We start from the raw sequence: 22733 nt of genomic DNA on the forward strand, positions 1-22733 counted from the left end.
TGATGCAAGATAAAAACACTGCATCAGTTACACTCATTCATATTTGGAACATTATTTTGCACAACCATGAGGGCTAGAAACTTCCTATTTTTTAAATTAAATCTTAGATACTACAACCTTATAATATGCCTAGCACACTCCAAATACCATCAAGATGCACAGGCCTTTGACAAACCCGCTCTATAGATTATTATGCCTGGGAGTGTTTTGGCTTCCTCTAGCCCAAAAAGTTTAAAGGCATACTGGCTAGAAGAGGCAGAGTCATCTACAAACAGCTCCAGACATGAAGGATCTGCTTCTGGTTTCATGTCTATTTAACTATGCAAATTATTATAAGGAATGTGATTCAGTGAAGATTAGTCATAGATTTTCTAAGAGCCTTCTAGCTCAAAATAATTTCAAACCCCCTCCTCCCCCCGAAAAAAACATCTTTTAGAGTACAGACCCTGTACACACAATTTTTACAGACCCTGTACAATTTTTAACTGAGTTTGTAACAAATTAGTGGCATAGTTGGCACTAAACATAATTTGTGTCCACACAACAAGGCTGTAACTTGGTTAGTAACCATAGCAGCTAATAGTGCATCCCTCTTGCCACAGCCAAAGGTTGGCACATAAGGTATGGCTACACTGCACACTCCTTTTGGCAGCACGTAGAGCGTATACACTACATGCCTCCCGAGCACGGGTATCAACAGCAACGTCAATGGTGAGGCCTGGCTTAGGTGAGCAGTGTAGACACTCCAGAACCTTAGGGTATGTACCCTACATGGTTCTCTAGATGCCCAAGCAGTGCCTCCCCCCTCAACGCTGTTATTTTTAGCAGCGTAGCGTCCTGACTCCAGCAGAGGAAGACTCCGGTAGCTCCCCGCTTCCGCTCCTTTGCCCGCTGCCAGAGCTTTTCACTGACAAGTGTAACTACACACCGCAGTGTGGACACAGCCTGCTTTAAGTGGTATGCAGTGTAGATGTACCCAGAGTGGCCTTACTGTCACTGGGTCAGCATGCTCTTGGTTAAGTATACTGTTGGTAGAGGAGGGTTTGCTTTGAGGACAGGTGCTGTGGCCATGCCTCTAACCAGTTTGGCTAGTCCTCTGCTTTCCCAGATCTCCGTGCAGCTGGAAATCCCACAGTGCTTCACCCCACACACTGCTGGTGTCATTCTACATCTCTGTCCTCTGGACACGCTGCTCCCTGCTGAAGCGCTGTGGGAAACTTGCCCATGCTTCATATTCATGCACAGTGGGAAATGCATTTTGGCAGCTTAGTAGATTTGCACACAAGCTTGTGACAGCAGAAAAGCTGCTATTTGGACACAAACAGAACCATGTTACGTGTAGTTGGTTAAGATGACCATGCCTCCAATGAGTTACACTTTGTAGTTGCACTTGCAATGTGGATTTATACTGATCCAAAGCAGAGCTGAGCAACACCCACACTGCAGGCATCAGCACCACTCACAAATATGAAAATATGTGTCACCGAGCTGTGTGGAACTCAGTGGTTTCACTTTACAGGGATTCACTTGGGCATTTTATTCAGTTTCAGTCCATGCGATTTCACACACAGAGTTTCACTTTGGATTGAAACTCACAAGTCATAAGCGTAACTCAGCTGAAGCCACAAACCCATGTCTTTAAACAAGTTCAAAGCTAAACTGTAATCTGACCTCCTTTGGTTTGAAACAGAGTTTGTTTGACTGAAAGGCTCATGAATCTTAGCTAATCTTGTAATAAATCTCATGTTATTATTCAAGTTTGTAATGAAACCCGAAACAAGGTAAATTGCATACAGGTCTCTATACCAGCGTTGTTAAGTTTGGCTTACTGGGGCCAAAGATCCTCTGTATTGTTTTGTTTATTTTCTCTTCCAATTCCTCATGACCAGCAGCTGGCAAGATTCTGAATAATGGGCTGGAAGAGGAAGGGGGTCTCAATGCACAAACAGGGAAAAGCAAGAAGTTGTTTAGCTGTGGAGTCCAGATCCATTTCCCAGCAAAACATTTCTCAAAGAGGGATTATAATCTTTTAATCTACCCTGTGTGTTCAGGCTGTGGATTTCTGCAAATTAACAAGGTTTCTGCATTTCCCTCTCAATCCACTGCACCATATGATGGGACTTCTGAACCAATGTACTGCTTCTATAAAAATGAACTTGCTCTCTGGGCACAGTTACTGACTGGATGGAGAAATTAGTTGCTGCTGTTTCTGGGATATGTTTGAGCTGTGGCTGAGGAGCTTCTTGCTAGCATGTCTGACAACACTGAGTCCTTTGTCTGCTGTTTTGCTTTAGGGGGAGTAGCCAGTTCTCCTGCTCCACCCTGACCAACTCTTTCTGGAACCTTTCCTTTTTAGGGGTAGATTTTAGGGATTTGTTTTGTTTTACCCCCCAAGGCTAAAGATGCTCATACAAACTCTCAAATTCAGTATAGAGCGGGCAGTTGGACTATTTTTTCATTGTGAAAGTTCCACAGGAAAAAAAAAGACAATGTAAAATTGGTATGCTCCCAAGCCACAGGTGGTAATCTGAAATTGTTCTGCTTATGTTGTTCCAGCTGTGCTGAACTTCATCACCCCAAACAGTGTTGCTCTTCCCTTCTCCCCAATGTACACTACCATCTGAGGTGGGCCACATCCATTTGTAGCTAGGAGGGCAGGGCACAGCGCAGCCTTCATCAGAGTAAGAATTAGTTTTGTGATTTTTTTTGTTTTCTAAGACTCAAGGCAGCAGAAGGGACTTCACTGCCCTGCTGTGTAAATTCCTCAGCTTGAACAACAGTTGGAACTGCTCTCAGGATGTTATTCTAGAATCTTCTTTTGAGAGCAGGTAGCTGCCACTTGGTGACTTCCAAAGAGTAAAACAAGGATGCAGCTTGGTGTGGTGGAGAGGGAGGCAAACAGGGTGGGTCTGTTCCCACCTGTGCTGCCACTGAGCTGCTATAGGACCTAAAGCAAGCCACATTACCTCTCTGTGCTTCCATTTTGGTCATGGCTATTTAAAATGTATGCTCTTTGGGACCCAGACTATCTCCAACTAGGTGTTTGGGGCCCTCTTGGGCTGGACCATTGTATAGTCTCAGCTAGGGACTTTATACTCTACCATACTACAAACACAAAACAATAAAACATTCATTGTTCAGAAGTGTCTTCATGAGCCATGGAGTCATTCCTAGCAGAAAAGCCCTGAGCAGTATCCAGAGCAGAGAGTACCGAGGGGACTGTTGTGCTAGAAGCAATGACTCCTACCGCTCCAGGTAAAACACAGCTGTGCTTGATCTCCAGTATGTTCCCACATGCCTATTGTATACATTTCTATAGAATATATGTGCAAAAGTGCTCACGTAACCCAGCTGTCGGTGTCTAACATTAAACAGTGTTGAACAAGGTTTGGTATACAGGGACCTCAGCCTGCTTAGCACTATGGCAAACACACTATTAATTTTTTTAGCCCTTTATTAAAGATACAGAAAAGAAGGAAAGACAGGTAAAGCATTTGAAATGTAAAGTGTTAGATACGGCTTCCATTTTAACAACACCCCTGTTCCCCTTCCCTTTAGCTGGAGAGAGTCTTTAGAAAGAACCCTCCCCCATTTGTTTGTCAGTCTTGTAGATGGTACTAAAGATGCTAATAACTGTCCACATTGGGAAAAAAAGAGAAGAAGTTAGTTAGATGGGCTGGGCTCAGGCTGTCAGTGTTGCTATCCAATTCCATTGTTGCAAAATATGCAGTTTTGGGCAGCTAGGCTAGACTCGTATTAGAGAGATAGGAAAGAAATATGGTGGGAAAGGATAGACGCAGGAAAGGATCAAATGCCAAATGATGTTTGGTATTTAACTGAAGCTGGTGACATCACTGGGTCCCTTTCTGTAGCCTGGTCTGGTCGGGACATCTCTCAGGATCAGGGTCCCAGAAGACAGTTAGTGTGGCAGCCATGACAGTGAAGCTCATTCTAGTAGCCTATTTTTCACCTCAAAATCTCTTTAATGACACAAAAAAGGAGCAGTGGTGGAAAGTCCATCCCCTCATTATTTTGTCCACCAATTAGACCAATTTCTGACACACCACTTTTGGTTCATTGATATGGCCCTACCAAATTCACGGTCCATTCTGGTCAATTTCATGCTCATAAGATTTAAAAAATCACAAATGTCATGATTTCAGCTATTTAAATGAGAAATTTCACCGTGTTGTAATTGTAGGGGTCCTGACCCAAAAAGGAGTTGTGGGGATGCTATACCAATAAAATAAAAACCAGCAGGATCTTATTAAAGGGGAAAAGGCAAAATGCCACATTTATTGTGAATACAGAAAGAATCATAGTAAGAAGTTAGTTATAGCTATAACATTCCATTCAATTTCATATTTATTCACATATTCATTCATTCATACACACACACACACACACACACACACACAGGTTCTGCAAGGTTGTTATCATAGTTACCAGCCTTAGAGTTGCTCATGCCAAGCCACTGGCCAGGTGGCCTGGACATGAGGAGGGAGCAGGGCCTTGTCAGATGCTCATCTGATGCTCCTGGAAGTTGGTTTGCAGAATCAGACCCCAAAGTTCTCACTTTCTAGAGTCCATTTTTATAGGAATTTCTTCCTATGCCAATCTATGGGAATTGCTTCATCATGCTGTTGCTGAATCAATCAGCAGATGGTCTCAAGTTGCAGTGGGGGAGGTTTAGGTTGGATATTAGGAAAAACTTTTTCACTAGGAGGGTGGTGAAACACTGGAATGCGTTACCTAGGGAGGTGGTAGAATCTCCTTCCTTAGAAGTTTTTAAGGTCAGGCTTGACAAAGCCCTGGCTGGGATGATTTAACTGGGGATTGGTCCTGCTTTGAGCAGGGGGTTGGACTAGATGACATCCTGAGGTCCCTTCCAACCCTGATATTCTATGATTCTATGAAATTCCTGAGGGCTTCGTGCTGCTAGATGTTACCTTGTTCTTTGGTTCTCCCATCCTTCAGGCTGTTGGGTGGATTCCAGTCTGCCCTCCGGGGGTCCTCTGGTTATTTCCACTTGACGCCTTCTTCGGCCGATGGACACTGGATTCTTAGGCTGGCACCTCCCTGATCATTAAGTTATTATCCATACCAAGCATCCATCCACATACATCCTCTATCTCTATTTTAATCACAATTGTTAACAAAGCGAGCTGAATACAACAAAGGGTGGGGAGTCTCTGGGTGCTGTTTCTGTTGTTACAGAGTATTGCTTTGAGTCCCTCTCTGTGTGAGTAGTTGTTGTTACAAAGAATTGCTTTGAGAACAGACTCTGTCTTAGAATGTACTAACACAATTAGCAGCTTGCAAGTTTCACACATAGAGGGAAAGAAACATTACCAAAAACCAAGAGACCTCTTAATTAGTAATACCCTGGAATTTAAACTATGGGGACTCAAACTCATTTGTGATTTCAATACAGAACTTCTTTAATATGATCCAACGGGGGGCGGGGGAGGGGGGGGGTTGGAAAGTTATTGTAGTGTGGTGGTTGTGGTACTACTACCACCCTTACTTCTGCACTGGTGGCAATGCTGCCTTCAGAGCTGGGCCAGCTGGAGAGCGGCAGCTGCTGGCCGGGAGCCCAGCTCTGAAGGCAGAGCTGCCGCCAGCAGCAGCGCAGAAGTAAGGGTGGCATGGTATGGTAAGGTATGGTATTGCCACCCTTACTTCTGCACTGCTGCCTACAGAGCTGGGCCCTCAGTCAGTAGCCAACACTCTCCAACTGTTCAGCTCTGAAGGCAGCACAGAAGTAAGGTTGGCAAGACTGTGATCCCCCACCCCCTAAAATAACCTTGTGACCACCCCTGCAACTCCCTTTTGGGACAGGACCCCCCAGTTTGAGAAATGCTGATCCCCCCTGTGAAATCTATATAGTATAGGGTAAAAGCACATAAGACCAGAGTTAATGGGGGGGGGGGAGACCAAATTTCACGGTTTGTGATGCGTTTTTCATGGCCGTGAATTTGGTAGGGCCCTATTCATTGATTTCCACTCCCCTTGTTTACCAGTAATAATTTTAACACCGTCCTTGAAGTATATCAATAGGCCTTTTTGTTTTAGCTTATTCAGTCTGTCTCCCTTTTGCAACTTTTCTCATCAACATTTATTATGATAAGATATCACAATCTATGAACTGACACTCACTTTTTACAGTTGAGCTCACAATTAGAGTACTTTTGTAGACCCAGTTATCACAACACGCCTCTGCTCATTTTAAGAAAAAATGAATAGCTCATATGAAGAAGAGGGTTTCTGTGGAAAAGCCATTTACAAAACACTTTGAGAATTTGTTGTGGTAGGATAAAGTAAGCCCAAAGGTCGGAGCCGGCAAACCAACCAAGGCAAGGCATTTTGTCGGTACTTCCAACATGAAACTAAAACATTAGGATTCCTAACATGATCTGATATTTCTACTAATCCTAACAGAAGAAAATCCAGAACAAATAAGAGGTAACATTTACATTCATTACAGAAGAGATTTTTCATCCTCTCAGGAATCATACACTGGGGTCCAAATTCAGCAAAACATTTAAGACCGTCTCTATTCATCAAAGATTTTAAACCCTTGTTTAACTTTAAACACATGCTTGAGTCCCATTAACATCAGTGGGATAACATATGCTTAAAGCTAAGTCCAGGCTAAAGTGCTTTGCTGGATGGGCATGGACTGCTGAATCAGGGCTTGAATGAGGCTTCCATACTATAAAACAAAATAAAAGTAAAACAAAGGCGTGTTTTAATAAACATATCTATCAGAAAACTACTGCTAGCAAACTGCAGTTGCTTGGACGATGTGGATTTATATCCTCTTTAGTTCAGCCATTTGGCTCCCATCTGTTCCATGTTACTCTGTGGTTAGTTTAAAATCTTTGTGGGTTTTGTGGTGATGACGGCTATGTCAGGGAAGGGAGGCGCTGCTATTCCGTCTTCTACATACTGCTCCTTTAAACAGAGTCTTTCTGACTCATGAAGGGCAGCTGCCATTTTCTGTGTTACATTTCAGATGCGGAACATTACAGAGACAGTCAGTAGTCTCTCACTCGCTCACATACGCACGGAGGGCCAGACCCTCAGCCGATATAAGTCAGTGAGTTCTGTCCATTGGGAGAGGTCAGTGAAGTGTCACCAATGGATACCAGCTGAGGACCTGACTTGGATGGGTTAGATTGTTCTCTCTTTGTCTTAATCTGAAATAGAAGTAATCTAGATTGGGGAGTAAAAAAACCCACATTATTTGTTCCAATTGTTCATGCTTCATGCCTCTTTGGTAACTCACAGCAGGAGTAAAGCCAGCTTAACCTGCTACCCAGGAATTCCTCCTGTGAAGGGGAAATCCCTGACTGGTATAGAACCGCTGTATCAGCTCCACCCCTCGTGTGTAGCCTGGGATAAAGGAAGCGTGTTGGGGAGTGGCTAGCAGAACTACTACATCAGCTCCACACTTTACTCACATGTGTAGTCTGTGATACAGAAAGTGTGCGGGGGAGCGGCTGGCTGAAAAAGGGGGCATGCCTGGAGTGTCGTGGCATGCCAACTATGCTTGGCTTTTAGCAGCCAAGGGTAGGTTAGAGCACCCTGGGGGCTGCTCTAGTTTATACCAGTGATCAGTACAATCCCTGGCTGGCCCCAGAATCTAGGAGGCCCCAGAGACGATACAGAGACATTTACCCTCACCCCAAGCTATAGCCCAGAACCGGGGTCAGTATCTTTCAACTCAGGTCCCCACTTCAGCGCTATCTTGAACGGCTCATTTTGTCTCATCTTTCATCCGCCTCCATCATTCTCCCTTGAACAGGTTTTTTATTATTATTATTTTTATTTAAACACAGCTTGGAAGAGGTGAAAGAAAGGGCAGTGTGCAGCAGTATTAGGTTCGATCCTTTAAGTTGTCACGTTTCATGCAAGACCCAAGGCCACTTGTGAAATTGACAGAAAGCCTTGTATCCCAGTATAACAACGTAGTAGGGAAGGATCTAAGGACCACAGCAGAAGCAACCAGGCATGATACTGGGAAGAGGGATCCCAATTTGAACTGCATATGTGAGAGCAATACAGTAGTTTTGTTTGTGGTGGAGACTTACACAGTGAGGAGGGGAGCTGGTTGCCTAGTTTTGGAAGCAGCTGTGTTGAGAGGACTGTACCAGTCAACTGTTTCCTTCAGATTCTACAGCTGTATTTTTCTGACTGTTTTCTATAAATCTTGTCATATTGCACTTCATATAAGTGACATGTTAGCCAGTGCCCAGGACACTGCAGGAATCAAAGCACCAGTGACTAGTGATCTGCAGTATGTGTAGGCAAAGTGTCTTCGGCATTTTTCGTGAATCCTCCTAATTTTGTGAACCCTTTGAATTTTGTTATCTTGGGGTGGAAACTGTTTTATTGTGATGCTCAGATCTATATATACTTCCCCGTGACATCAGTTATGAAATACTTAATCCATGTGAAAACCACCTCCTTTATTACTACTCATAGTCACTTGGAATGTTTATTGATTTCTTTGTTAGAAGGATGCTAAGGGCTCTAACAACTAGACAGACCGCTCAATTCACCCAAAAGTGATGCAGCCTGCCCAAAATGAAAGATGGCAGCCAGTTAATTCTCGTGTAGACTTGTTCTCTGTTGAGGATGTAAAGTGAAGAATCTTATCCAGTTAATATGAGTACTTTGAGATCCTTGGATGGAAAACATTTCATCAGAGCAAAATGCTTTTCAAACTTCCACCCCTCTGAAATAGATAGGCATATCCTCATTGTATAGGTAGGGAAACTGAGGCACTGAAAGTTTAAGTGACTTACTCATGATCACAAAGAAGACTGCCCCATCTCTTCCAATTCCCCAAATGAAACTACAAAGCAAGTTTTAAGCAGGCAGAATCTAATTACCCTATAAAATGTTGGTCAAGATCCTGGGTCGAGGCATTCTAAGTCTTGTGAAACTCGACACTGCTTTTAACTGCTGGAGCAAGTCATAAACCAAGGAAACAATTTCCCAAAAACTGTCGTGAAGTTTTTTCAGTCACAATTTTTCATTAAAGTTTCTAATTTTGGTAATGTTCAGTCAGCTCTATTAGACCTTGATTCAGCCAAGCGCTTGGCATGGCCTTAATTACCACAATAGTCGAGACTTCAGTTTTTCACCCCATCCAAAACAGCTTAGTTTCAGCAGCACCATGCTAGCATCCAGCTGTAGTTTTGAATCAGAGATAAATGTGACTCCTAATGCCATTACCACTTCCTACAGTGCCCTGGATTCATGTAGGAGGAAAAGGGGGTTCTTTTCACCACCTTGTCCCTGCCCCCAATCCATGCCCTGTGAAGACCTCTCCAATCACTAACAAGACTTTGCTGAGGAATTCTGCCAACTTCGTGGCCTGGGATGGCATGGTCACATTGATCAATCACCCCTTCTGGTTACAGTGATGCTATTGTCCTGCCACAAGCCCTCTATCCCTAAAAACATAGGGCAAGACAAAAAAAGCTGCTTTCCTGGCACACTGCTGCTGCAGGCACAACTGGATATCACACCTTTTAGTGCTATAAGAAGTGGTCTAGGCATCCCCTGAATACTTCTACTAATGCAAGTTGAACCTAGTATTATAACAGTGTGTGGGCTTCTCTCAAGTAGAGGCTACTAACAGTGCTAAATACTGTAATGATTCTTTGAGATTACCAAATCTATTTCATCGAGGATTAAAGCCATTCTTGAAGCCCCTACCCCATACCACCTCTTAGTTTATTTGCCTGTTAGTTCACAATGGAGTTAAATCATTAAGTTAGATGCTACTATAGTAGAAGAGTGGCAAAACAAGCAAACAGGGATAATTTTCATGGACTCAGTACAACCTATTTGCAATTATCAGTTATCCAGCTTGATTTTAGTATGTACACTTACATAGCATTTGTCATCTGAAAGTATCCCAAATTGCTTTACAAGATTAAACTAATACACTGTGCAAACTATAGAGTAGTACTGAAATACAAGTTATGAATGACATATGGGTACTTACTATGAAACCTTCCATATGAAGGGCAGACAGGGTTTTGCCCAAAGAACTTCATAAAAACTGGTTACAGCAATTGCACCTGGACCGTTATTTCTATGGGTTTTTATGAGTCTTTTACCTGGATAGACAATTTCAAAGAAGCAATGAGTCAAGAGTGTAACACTGTTGCAAAAAAAGCAAACATCTGTCTGGGATGCATTAGCAGGAGTATTGTAAGCAAGACATGAGAAGTAATTCTTCCTCTCTACCCTTCACTAATTAGGCCTGGAGTATTGTGTCCAGTTCTGGGGGCCACATTTCAGGAAAGATGTGGACAAATTGGAGACAGTCTAGAGAAGAGCAACACAAATGTTTAAAGGTCTAGAAAACATGACCTCTGAGGGAAGACTGAAAAAAATCGGGTTTGTTTAGTCTGGAAAAGTCTGGAAAAGAGAAGACTGAGAGGGGACATGATAACAGTTTTCAAGTACATAAAAGGTTGCTACAAGGAGGAGGGTGAAAAATTGTTCTCCTTAACCTCTGAAGATAGGACAAGAAGCAAGGGCGGTTTAGGTTGGACATTAGGAAAAACTTCCTAACTGTCAGGGTGGTTAAGCCCTGGAAAAAAATGCCTAGGGAGGTTGTGGAATCTCCATCACTGGAGATTTTTAAGAGCAGGTTGGACAAACACCTGTCAGGGATGATCTAGATAATATTTAGTCGTGTCATGAGTGCAGGGGACTAGACTAGATGACCTTGAGAGGTCCCTTCCAGGCCTATGATTCTAGGTGAGAGGATGAGAACTACTAGTTCTAACATCTTGAAGGACATGGTGATCAGAAACAATTGGTTCCGTTCACTAACTGCAGATAATATCTCCTTTGTTTAATAAATCAGTTAATTTTAAATGGAAAACATGTTTCGATAATCTTTTTTCTCAGGTGTCCATGACTTTTAAGTTACTGGTAGGTCATTAAAAAAAAGAAGAAGAAGAAGAAGAAGAAGAAGAAATCCCTAAACTTGAAATGCTGGTTTTGTGCATTTTTAATTGAATTTAAATTTCCATCCGAACAGAACTTGACCAAAATCACAGGTTAAAAATTAATAACCTAGTGAATCAGAAATGCATCATTCATAATTTTCTAACATAATAAAAATATAAAAATTAAGAATCGGAATAAATTTAGCTAAGATACATAATTGCTTAAATAAATGTGTGTATAGTATAGTGTATCCTCTTGGTTATCAAAACTCAAAGTTCATGTAGAGGCTATATTCAGCTCCAAATCAACAAGTTTTAATGGTTACCAATTACTAAGAATGAACCTTTCTTTAGGAAAATAACTAAATGTACAAATGCAAAACGCAATTGAAATCAAGGTTTCCTGCTAGCTGATTTTAATCATGATTAAAGTAGGTGATTTAAATTGCTCCACCCTGTTCTTGGAGTAGCTCCTTTGTGTTGTACAGCAGCTGGGCAAAAAGGGAATCAAGACCCAGGCTTACCTGAGCTAGGCCTCATTTACTATGAGAGCCATTGAACATTGGTCTGTGGGGTTTCCCAGCCAAGAGTGCCCTGGAGGGTTTTCTAGATTAGGAAAAAGGGTGGAGGTTAGGGTTGCATTAGCTAACCCAGTTTAGCCAACCCAGACCTTTGTGTACCCTCAGGGCTACCTAAGATAGATCTCAACCAGCTAAATTGAAATGAAATGTGTTGACCTGCAACTATGATGGATAAAATGTAAAAGTCAGGTTGCAGTTAGCAGCTAATTACTGTAAAACTAACCCCAGCCTAACCTTGGCCTCTTTTTCTAATCTAGACACATCCTAATGTACAGAAAGGCTGTTGTGTCTACATTAAGATTTTTCAGATCCAATGGCTGCAGCTCCAGCTGTGCCAGTGGAGGGTGCTGTGTACACAGGACTCTGTTGTTGGTTTTGTTTTGTTCTTTAAACCACCATGTTGCCTGTGCTGACTTAGATCTACTCTAGAGCACACAGTGATTAAACACACCTTGAACTTGGTCTAGCCATCTGCTTCCACTGGTGCTGCCCCGCAGTAGGCAAAGCAAAGGGTCAGAAAGGAAGTGGTTTTCTTGCTACAGGGCTGAATATAGCAGAGTCTTACTAGAGTTTCTCCAAGTTGAATTGCATGTGTACAATTAGGCTATTGTTCATTTTCTGTGTCCAGGGTAACAGGACTTTGTGAATAAAACTAGGCTAGGAGAAAAGACATGGGGAATGTGTGTGACTAATTGCTCCTCAGAAAGAAAACTAGCCCACTGCAAATCCCCCAAATTGCCTACCCACTTGGCAAAAGGAGCAATAATAATTTGTCTCTGCTTTGTTTTTGCGGAAGGAAGATCAGGATTTCCCCCTTCTCATGATATTGGAACTTGGTCGCAGTTCAAGGGAGTGAAAATCTCCAGAGGAGCATGGCACACTTCCTCCCAGACATTATGAAACTGAATGGATATCAAAAAAAAAAAAAAAAAAGAGCTAACAAAATATTCCATTGCCTAGACTTTGGTCAGCTTGAAAGTAGTCTCTCATGACTTTGATAAATAAAGTTTCCCTTCCACTTCCTGGAAAATTCCCAGAGAATTTTCCCTTGTGACCATGTTTTTTTTTTTTTTTAAATAGTAAGATATGGATTTCAGCGTACAAGGGTGGTTTCCCCCTTCCCACCTCCGCCCCCCTTCGTGTGTCTGGACTGGTGACATTTGTTCAGGGGATTTTGTAGTCCAGCAGCTAATTTTAGCATCAGCCTGACTGAAAACTTACATTTGAATGAATTAAATAAATAAACAGTATTTATTAATTAACAGAAAATGTAAAGAGCCAGTCTTCAATCACGGCACCTCAAGAAATCTGCAAGCTAATTACAATAATTAGAAGCTGACAATCTGACATTTTTAAAAAGCTGAAGCTGAATAGAAATGCTCACAATTGGCATTAACTGGTTATACAGGTATTGTGTTTAGAGGCATCTGTTGCACTTGCTTGGGGTTTGATTCTGCTCTGTCACACTCATGTAACTCTGGAGTAATTCCATTGACTTCAGTGCAGCTACTCCAGACTTACACTGCTGTGACTGAAGATATTTATCCCTAAGTGAATAAAAGGTTTAAAATGAACATGATGTGGGCACAAAATTTGACTCCTCCACTTGATTTCTCTCCAAGGTTTTGCACTATCCATGTAATTCCCTTTGCAGGATGTGGTGACTTCACCAGAACACCCCCACCCCCTCAAATACTTTGTTTTTCTTCAGTTAATTTCTGTAGGCAACACACACAAATATTAGTGTCAATATAGCTCAACTTTACAACAACAAATCATTGCACACACCAGATAGAGAAAGATACACAAGTGAGGAAAATAGCCTAATTCATAAAAAGTTTTAAGAAGCTGTCATCAAATGTGAACAAAAGAGGATTTAAAAAAAATAAAGATACCTCAGCTGTGTGCTTGTCACCTTCAGATGTACAAAATATGGCTCTTATTATGGAAGCACTTAAGCAGATGTGTAACTGGACTCATGCCGGTAGTTCTGTTCACGTCAATGGGGATATTCAGGTCAGTAAAGTATAAGGTATGTGGTGAAATGTTTATAGAATCTGGACCTTCAATAATTTAGTGGTACAGCACTTAACTAAACCCAAGATCAAAACACTCCTGAGCTCTGGGATCCAGATCTCAGGGCCGGCTCTAGGCACCAGCAAAACAAGCAGGTGCTTGGGGCGGCACATTTCTAGGGGCGGCATTCCGGCGCCGGCCACACCACCCCTAGAAATGTGCCCCCCCCCCGCCGCCCCAGCTCGCCTCCACTTGCTCCCCTGAGTGCGTCGCCGCCGCCATTCTGCTTCTCCCCCCTCCCGCCCAGGCTTGCTGCGAGAGAAACAGCTGTTTGGCGCGGCAAGCCTGGGCGGCAGGGAGGAGAAGCCGTGCGGCGGTGCACTCGGGAGAGGCGGCGGCGGTGGAGCGGCGCGGAGCGGTTCCTTTACCCCCCCCCGCTCTGCCTGCTCCCCTGAACGCGCTGCCTCTTCCTCGCCTGAGATGGAGGGGGGAGAAGCGGAGCGGCGGCGTGTTCAGGGGAGCAGGCGGAGCGGAGGTGAGCTGGAGGGGGGGGGGGGGAGCGCAGGAAGCAATGGGGGGAAGGGGAAAATGTGGCATGCCCGGGGGAGGTGGGGGAGGCCGGGGATTTGGGGAAGGGGTGGGGAAGGGGAGGAGCTGGGGGCGGGGAGGCACAAAAAAAAGCGGGGGCAGTCGAAAATGGTTTTGCTTGGGGCGGCAAAAATCCTAGAGCCGGCCCTGCCAGATCGAAAACTGACAGCTGGCCTCTATTGCTATAGGGAGCTGAACCAACATATAAGCTTTTTGGAGACCCAACCCTTACTCTCATGTGCCTCCCACACCTTACATGTGTGACTGAATTAAATTATTGCACACAGGAGCAGCCAACCTAGGCGACAGAAATACCACCAGGACAAACTATAGTTACTGGAAAAAACTGAGTGTCTCAGGAGATATTCAAGATTACAAGAAAGCATATGGTAACAGACCAGGGTAGAGCTAAGAACCTCCAGTTCAGGCATCCTGATTCAGTTTTCATCTGTGCCAACTTGCAGAGCGAGCTACTGTCAGTCATGTCACTTATTTTAGATAATTAAAAGTGGGTCGAAACCTATGAGAGGTGTTTTTGAAATGCCTTTGGATTACTTTGGATGATCAATCTCTATATGTCTATAACACAGAAATGCTAGAAGTCAGACACTTGTGAATGAAAAAGATATCAAATGGATTTGAAGCTGAGCTTGGTAACTCCTTCCCTACTCCCATATGGCCTACTGTGGTTATCCATTTCTTACAGAAAGAAACTCATGACAGGGAAAAGAAATGCTGCAAGCACACACACTTTAAAAGGAGAAGGCTACGTTTCTCAAATATGCCTAATTTTCAGAGGTGTTCAGCTCTCAGTTCCCACTGACATTGATCAGAACTGTGAGAACCCAGCATCTCTTAGAAATCAACCCACTTTTTAATTTTAGTCACCCCGATTTGAAAATCTTGGCCTAAGGGTTAAATCTCTAAGGCCTTGATCTCACAAATATACATGTATATGCTTAAATTTTGTATATGTAAGTATTCCTATTGAACTCCATGGGGCTCCCAACATCCATTAAGTTAAGTACGTGGATAAGTCCATATTATGTAATTGATATTGTTTTAAAGAAATTCCATACTGATTTAGACAGAAGTGTCTTCCTAAAACAAAAACAACCTATCCGTAACATGAGATAGCCCTTAATTCCACACTAATGTACCCTACACTGGTTACTACATGATGCTGCTAACTGACCAGCAGCTCATTGCATTGTTTTAGAGAACTTCTTAGAACCCTGTAAATAGATTTTAAGCTGCAGCTACTTTTGAAACCAGTCAGTCACACCCATACCAATTCCACCAATTAGCATTTATCCCTGCTCACATTAATACAACTCGCAGTCTAGTCCTTGGAGATTTCTGGTTCAGTTTTCAGAGCCATGAGCTTTTCAGATAAAAATGAAAACCACTTCAACGATCTTCCCTGCTATTCATTTCATTCCTCCAGCACCCAAAGGAGTTTGGAAATGACAGGGCAGGGGCAGCAGAAACTTTCAGGGGAAGAAAAGGGAATCAGAAGAAAAACAAAGTTCCTTTCTGGCTGTCAGAGAGAGACCACAATAAGGAACAAAATCCTCTTCTGACTTCCTTTAAAGTTTCACAAAAGGGCAGGAGACCATCACGTCACTAGCCTCAGGAAATAAGTCTAGTCCTACAGGCACAAAGCAACGCATGGACAGAACGTGCTTCTTGGGATTCTGTTTGTAGGAAGGGTTTTCAGGACTCTCCGTGGGATATTAAGGACTCTGGGCTTTCAGAAACCCCGAATAATTGACTTCAGGAGAAATACACCAATCGTGTTTAATGACACACTAACCTGTCACACAAAGGCAGTCACCAAGTCACAAGCAGTTTCTCCCTGCAGGTCTGAAGAGAAGGTGGCCCCCCCTCATCTTTCTGCAACAGATTGGAGAAGCAGGGAGTTATTTACTAAAGTGTAACTGCTACCTCTGGTGCACGTGCTATGAACAAATCCCATTTTAAAATATGGGATGTAAACATTCTGTAGAATGGAGGGCTTGTGAGAGGCATGGGATTGATTGTCCTGGAGACTGAAGTCCAGAAGAGGTTCACCACAGGCAGCCGCAGTGCAAGCTTCTTCATGTACTCTTATACCAGCGTGCCTCAAACCTTCCCTAGAGGGACCTTCACAGGAGAAAAAAGTAGTTCAGGCTCCATTCCCATTCAGGCATTTGTCTCCGACCCGAGATCAGCCACACTGGTGTAGCATTGAGAAGTATGTAGCATTTGTGTAGCAGTGAGAAGTAACATCCTTATCAGTTCCCTGAGCCATCAAGAGCCTCTCCATTTTTCAGACCCAGCCAGAGACAATGTTACATCTATTAATATGATGAAACTTTATTCAGAAATCAAAGAGCAAGGCCAGGAGAGTCCCTGTGAATTTGCTTCCTCCTCTCTTTTGTCTGACGCTCCCAGACTTTTGTTACTTTGAGGGCAAACTGCGAGGTTCACCTATTTTACCTAGCTTTTTAGAAGCTGTGTGTGGAGAGGTGGAATACAGGTTGTGGGAAGGGGAAAAATTTATTCTGATGGAGGAGGCTTTTTTTTTTTTTTGAGGGGGGCAAATGTGAGTTCTGCACAATCCTATCAAAGTCACTCATGCGTAGAACAAAGCAGCTAAGGGCTTTGGAACTTCTGCAGACTATAACTTGTGGCTAGAATTTGTGATTTCACATCATTCCTATATCCTTTTAAAGTGATCCCTTTGTCAGTCTCGAACACCAGACTGATATCTGAAATATTCTCCTTTACAGTGACCTTTCAGAGCCAGATTGCAGTCTGTGCTAAGAGAATTTAAAGCTGCCCTAAATGGGCAACTGGGAATTCCTACAGCATGGAGAAATCTCAGCAAACATAGGGCTACCACCACAACCCCCTTCCTTCCCAGCATAGGGGCACATTACCTGAGGAAAGGAGCAAGCATGCACATAGTATGCTATATTCTGGGGATAACCAGCTGGCATGACAACGTTCTACAAGGCTATCACAAACCACAGCAATTCTGAACAGCCGTGAGATTGTTGTAGATTATGTCAGAGGCCAAACAGCCTCCAGGATTGAGGGGAGGGCAGAAAGGTGGCATAAGTCACCTTCACTCCTCCATCCCACAGATGGCCCAAGCTCTGCTGCAGTGTATCTGAAGACTGAGCCCACAGTCTGTGGCTGGCCTTTCACTTTGCATAACCTAGTCACGTTTGGCAGCGTGCAGCATGAGAAATAGCAGTGCATCACTTTGGAAGCATCAAAGGAAATACAGCAGATAATCCTACAAGGCTCTCATTTGCTGAGAAGATGAACTATGCAATAGGTAAAATGAATAAGCAGCAGCTGCCAAAGCCCTGTCCAAAGCCTGGAAATCCCCAGAAATTTACCTTCAGATTAGAGTTAATTTCATATGCTTCTGTGACTTTAAAAACAAAAACCAACAAAGTGATTTAAGATTAGGAAGAGCTATATCTTTATGGATTCTGGCCAGTGTCTTTGTCGACTTGAGACACATTTGGGAAAAATCTCATTGAATGAGCTGCAGTGAATGACCTTTCATTCCATTTACAGGTTTGGTATGCTTAAGAAGAGGCTGGGAGTATTGCCAAGTTTCAGTATGGACTGCTGAATCATCAGCACAATCTGTCATAGAAGCCAGATCTGGTGTTCTATTTGCACGTTCACCTGCGAGTGCCCTGAAAGCCAGATACCAAGGTAAGAGGATTCTGTTGGTTGAGACAGGTATAAGCCACACACCTTCTGGGTGTGGTGTTCTGTCCCATCTTGTGGCACCGAGACCACTTAGAGAGAAAGATTAAGGAGTCTACTCTGCAGCCTTAGCCTACAGTCATTTGGCTTTTAGCTCATGCAATAGTGGTTCATGCACTAAGCTCCCGAGATTGCAGGTTCAATACCGCCCACCGAGAACCCAGGTCTATCAGCGTTACACAGGCAAAGGGTGTTTGCCCTGAAAACCCATCATTTTTGCAGCTTCTTTTCACTGGAGAGTAGAAGTTTGGCATGTCTCTCCTAACTTTAGTGTCATGGTTTACAGGAGTAGGTCACTAAGCAAAAGAGTTTGTCTGTTTTTTTTAAGTTCAGGCAACAAGCATCAGACAACTCTACTTTCTCTTAAAAGCCAAATAACTCAAGAAAATCCTAAAGGGACTAATTAATAACCCACAAACCCTAAAATGATGCCTGGCAATTCCCTTCTTGGTTCTCTTAGTCCAACTACTAGGGTTTCTGGTTAACCCTTTTGAAAGTGTCAGTGTCTTATAGAGTAGAAGTTTGTTCAGTTTCACCACCACACTGCACTGAAGAATCTCACTGTAAACCAGCAGTGCTCACATTGCTCGGTGGTGTGGCAGACTTGGGGAGCCGAGAGGAAGAGCTGGCAAAGATATCAGCCCTCTTAAGGGTGGTGTGTGCCCACCGTTCATTATTTGAGTTCAGTTTGGAGGTTCTATTAGATCCACAGCTGACTGTAGATCAGGACTTTGTAACTAGGGAGGCACAACACAAAGATGGCTCATGATATGGCCGCCCTTCCCAGGTCCTCCCATCCCAGCACCCTACCAGTATGCAACAAGCGCCACCAACCGAACCCACCCAGTACTCCCAAGCCAACTCTTATTTCTCACCCAGACCCTAATCCCCCAGTCCTCTGCAGCCAAAGCATTTGGGTGCATTGCTGCAAAAAGTCACAGCTAGATTTCAGGTTCTGGGTGAAAAACCACTGTTTTAGATAAGGTATCAAAATGTGACTCAAACTCATACATCACACTAGGAGCACACTATACCAGCTCTCTATGATCTGCTGACCCACCATCCAATGGCTGCTTATTGATTTCTGGGTCAAACATGGCCTGGAACATATCTACCTAAAGAATTATTTTTCTTCCTGTTACTCTGACAGTTCTAGTCAGAAAAAGTTCTCAGGTGGAGTTCCCCTAGGTTAATTGAAGGGAAGGTTGCTGATAGGCTGTTCTTATATCTACTTCAGACTAGAAAAATAGATTGTATGTTTTAAAATAAATGATTTTCCTATGGTCAACATGGGCATGAAGAGCCCACAGCTTTGGAATTCCCCCCCGTAAGAAATAATCTGAATCTATCGATCTCCAGGCCATAATACAAGGCCCATGTGCTTTTTCAGACATTTGGGAAAGCTGTGGGTATTTGTTTGCATGTTTAATTGTCAAGCTGGCTGATTCAGTTTTATTGCAGGGTTGGGCTAATTTGATTGGCTTCTAGAATTGCAATTTTTATATGGTGCAATATTTTAATTGCTGTGAAAGTTGCCTGGGGCTGTTGGAAAGTGCTTTTCCATGTTCTAAATCAAAACAAAGTTTCTCTTCAGCAGTTTAGGGTGGTAACAAGACCTGACTGGCCTTTATAACTGTTTAGGAAATTACTCTTCACTGAAAACCCCACCACATTTTGGTAGTTTTTCAAACATGGTATTGCAGGGATCCACATGGCTAGCACCTCCTGGTGACCACTTCTTTGTCCACACAATGGCCTAGCCCTGCAGCCAGGTCACATTTAAGTTCAGTCCTCTTCCCACATAAGGAGAGGCCAACTAACAAACTTGAACAAACAGCAAAACAAATGACCCTCCTGCCCTTCTCAGGCCGTGCTGAAGTTCCCTGCTCCCAGGCACTGCCACATTCCATCTTTGCTCTTTTGGCTGAGCCCTGCATCCCAGGACTTTTCCCCAGAGGCTCTTCTTAGCAGCTTTCTTCAATATCTTCCCTCCTTAGGCACTACCAGCTTCTGCCAAGGATCTCCCTGCTTCGCACAGCTTTCACCTCAGGGTCACCCCCAGGCGCCTCACCTGCTCTCTGCAGTTCTCTCCAGCCTGACTTCACCAGGCCCTATGTAGGGAGCCAGGGTGGCTTCCCTCCGAACCAGAGGGTAAAGAGCCAGAATCTCAGCCTGAGTGGGCAGGGCCAGGCCAAGTTTATGCCAATCCCCGGAAGGGGAGGCGTGGGACAGGAAATACAAAGGGTGGGGCCCTTAGTCCAGCAAGAGCAGCACCAGGGAGGGAGACAGACACAGGCTGCTCCCTCCAGACCCTGCTGCTGACCCAGGAGAAACCTGACCTGGAGGAAGGACTGTGGTGACCAGGACTGCCAGCCGCCGAGGGGCCAGGCTGTAACCTGGGCCAGTGTGAGCCTGACACAGAGGGGGGAGCTGGAGCTGCCAGCAGCTGAATACCCAGATGAGCTGGAGGGACCGGAGAGGCCTGCTTGAGTGACCGGGTAGGAAGTAGCCCGGAGCAGAACTGCACAGCATGGTGGGTGTATTTGGTCAGCGGGGTGCGGATGGTTCTCCGCTGACCCAGCGGCGGGACCCTCTCCTCCCGTCACTGTCAGGGCCCTGGGCTGGAACGCAGTGAAGTTGGGTGGGTTTGCGTTCCCCTACCCCGGCCAACCTGCCTTGGGTAGCAGAATGCCGCAGACTCGGGCCGGCGTGCCCCCCTGCCTGAGGGGCCGAAAGGTGTGACTAAGGGCTGCCAGTGGGACAGTAGCTCTGCATTGCCCCCTCGGAACCTGTCACACCCTATTTCCTCCCCTGGGGAGTGCTCCTATCTGCTGAGTCATCTTCTCCTGAACGAGCTCTCCTCTCTCTGTTGTGCCCCCTGACACTTTCATAGCTGAGGGCACTAATGTTAATTAAGCTGCCCACTGCAGGATCAGCGGGGGGCTAACTGCTAGCTCACAGGCAAGACTGAGCCTGACTCCCCTTAAAGGGCCAGCAAGCCGGTGATAGTGTCTATAATACTCGCCTCACTCGAGACACTAAAAGATCCAAATAGGGTTGCCAGGCATCCAGTTTTTGACCGGAATGCCTGGTCGAAAAGGGACCCTGGTGGCTCTGGTCAGCACTGCTGAACGGGCTGTTAAAAGTCCGGTCAGCGATGCAGCAGGGGCCCAGGCTCTGTGCAGCTCCCCAGAAGCAGCAGCCAGGTCCAGCCCCTAGGCACAGGGGTGATCAGGGAAGCTCCACATTCTGCCCCAGGACCGGCTCCGCAGCTCCATTGGCCGGGAACCGCAGCCAATGGGAGCTATGGGGGTGGTGACTGCAGGCGAGGAGCTGCCTGGTTACCCCTGCACCTAGCAGCTGGGCTGGACATGCCGGCCGCTTCCGGGAGCTGCAGGGAGCCTGCCTTACACCACTGACTGGGAACTGCCTGTGGTAAGTGCCACCTGGCTGGATCCCGCACCTCAAGTCCCCTCCTGCCCTCAACCCCCTGCCCTAGACTGGAACCCCCGCCTGCACCCAAACTCCCTCCTAGAGCCCACACCCCTTCCTGCACTCCAACCCCCTGCTCCAACACCCCAAGCCCCACATCCCTGGCCCCACCCCAGAGCCCACACTCCCACCCAGAGCCTGCACTCCCTCCCGCACCCCAACCCCCTGCCTCAAGCTCACTCCTGCACTCCAAACCCCTTGGCCCAAGCCTGGAGCACCCTTCTGCACCCCAAACCCCTCATTCCCAGGCGGAGCCCTCACCCCCTCCCTCATCCAACCCAATGCCCCAGCACAGTGAAAATGAGTGAGGGTGGGGGAGAGTGAGTGACAGAGGGAGAGGGGCTGGAGTGAGGTGGGGGCAGGGCCTAAGGAGGGATGGGGCAGTGGTGGGGCCTCAGAAGGGGCAGGGCAAGGGTCTTCAGTTTTGTGCAATTAGAAAGTTGGCAATCCTACATCCAAGGCTGGCCCTGAAGGGAGTTGTAGAATTGCATCCATCCCACACCCTGCTGAAAATGCAGTCCTTCATTTTACATATGTTTAATATTGTGAACTAATGAACAGATAGAATAGATTGAACCACAGCAATAGTGAGTGGATGGAATAGGAAACTTATTCCCTTCATCCTCCTTTGGATAAATTCCCCTGGACAACAGAAATCATTCACCATTCCCTCTGTGTCTTTGTTCTTTGTACAGGGAAAACACCCCAGCTAATGGAGTGAAAGGATTCACGGTGACTAGGACACTGCAAAAATGAACAGGTAAACTTTACCGCAGTGCAGCTCATCGGGTGGGGCACGTGACTGCCACAAGAGCAGAGAATAATGTCAAGACCAGACTATGTCTATGTACACATTGGCTAACTTACTTCAATGAACATACCCCAGATGGGCCTGCATAGGAACACCAGATCCAAAATCACCTTAAACTGTGGGGAAGTTCAGATCCGAAGCCAAAAGTCACGACTGACACCCAACACTAAAAGATTAATCCAGCTGAATGTCTAACCTGGGTATCAATTTGAATCTGGATAAAAACATTATAGCATGGGATGATTTATTGGATATAACAAAAATGTAATGTTTGCTATGCTAACTAAGCAACAATCCGGGAATATCAGACCCAAGATTATTCCCATATCATAATTCTACTTTTCTCTGTTTTTTCGTACTATATAGGGAATATGTCTTCTGGATACTCTCCTACTCGCTGCTGTACTTTTTCCCTGGTGGTAAGTATACTACAATATGCATCCACTAGTTAGTGAAGAGGCTTGCATGTGTTCATCAAACTGCAGATTA

General features: G+C 44.8%; 1 long non-coding RNA gene across 1 annotated transcript; it reads right to left on the reverse strand.

The window, feature by feature from the left end:
* Positions 1–10006: 10006 nt before the first annotated feature.
* LOC122464068 lies at positions 10007–16069 on the reverse strand. The gene is made up of 3 exons (XR_006287925.1): positions 15984–16069; positions 13459–13553; positions 10007–10139 (listed from the first exon to the last, which is right to left on the reverse strand). It is a non-coding gene; the product is annotated as an uncharacterized LOC122464068 (long non-coding RNA).
* Positions 16070–22733: the final 6664 nt, after the last annotated feature.

The sequence above is a fragment of the Chelonia mydas genome, chromosome 1 (assembly GCF_015237465.2).
Source record: "Chelonia mydas isolate rCheMyd1 chromosome 1, rCheMyd1.pri.v2, whole genome shotgun sequence".
Lineage (NCBI taxonomy): Eukaryota > Metazoa > Chordata > Testudines > Cheloniidae > Chelonia > Chelonia mydas.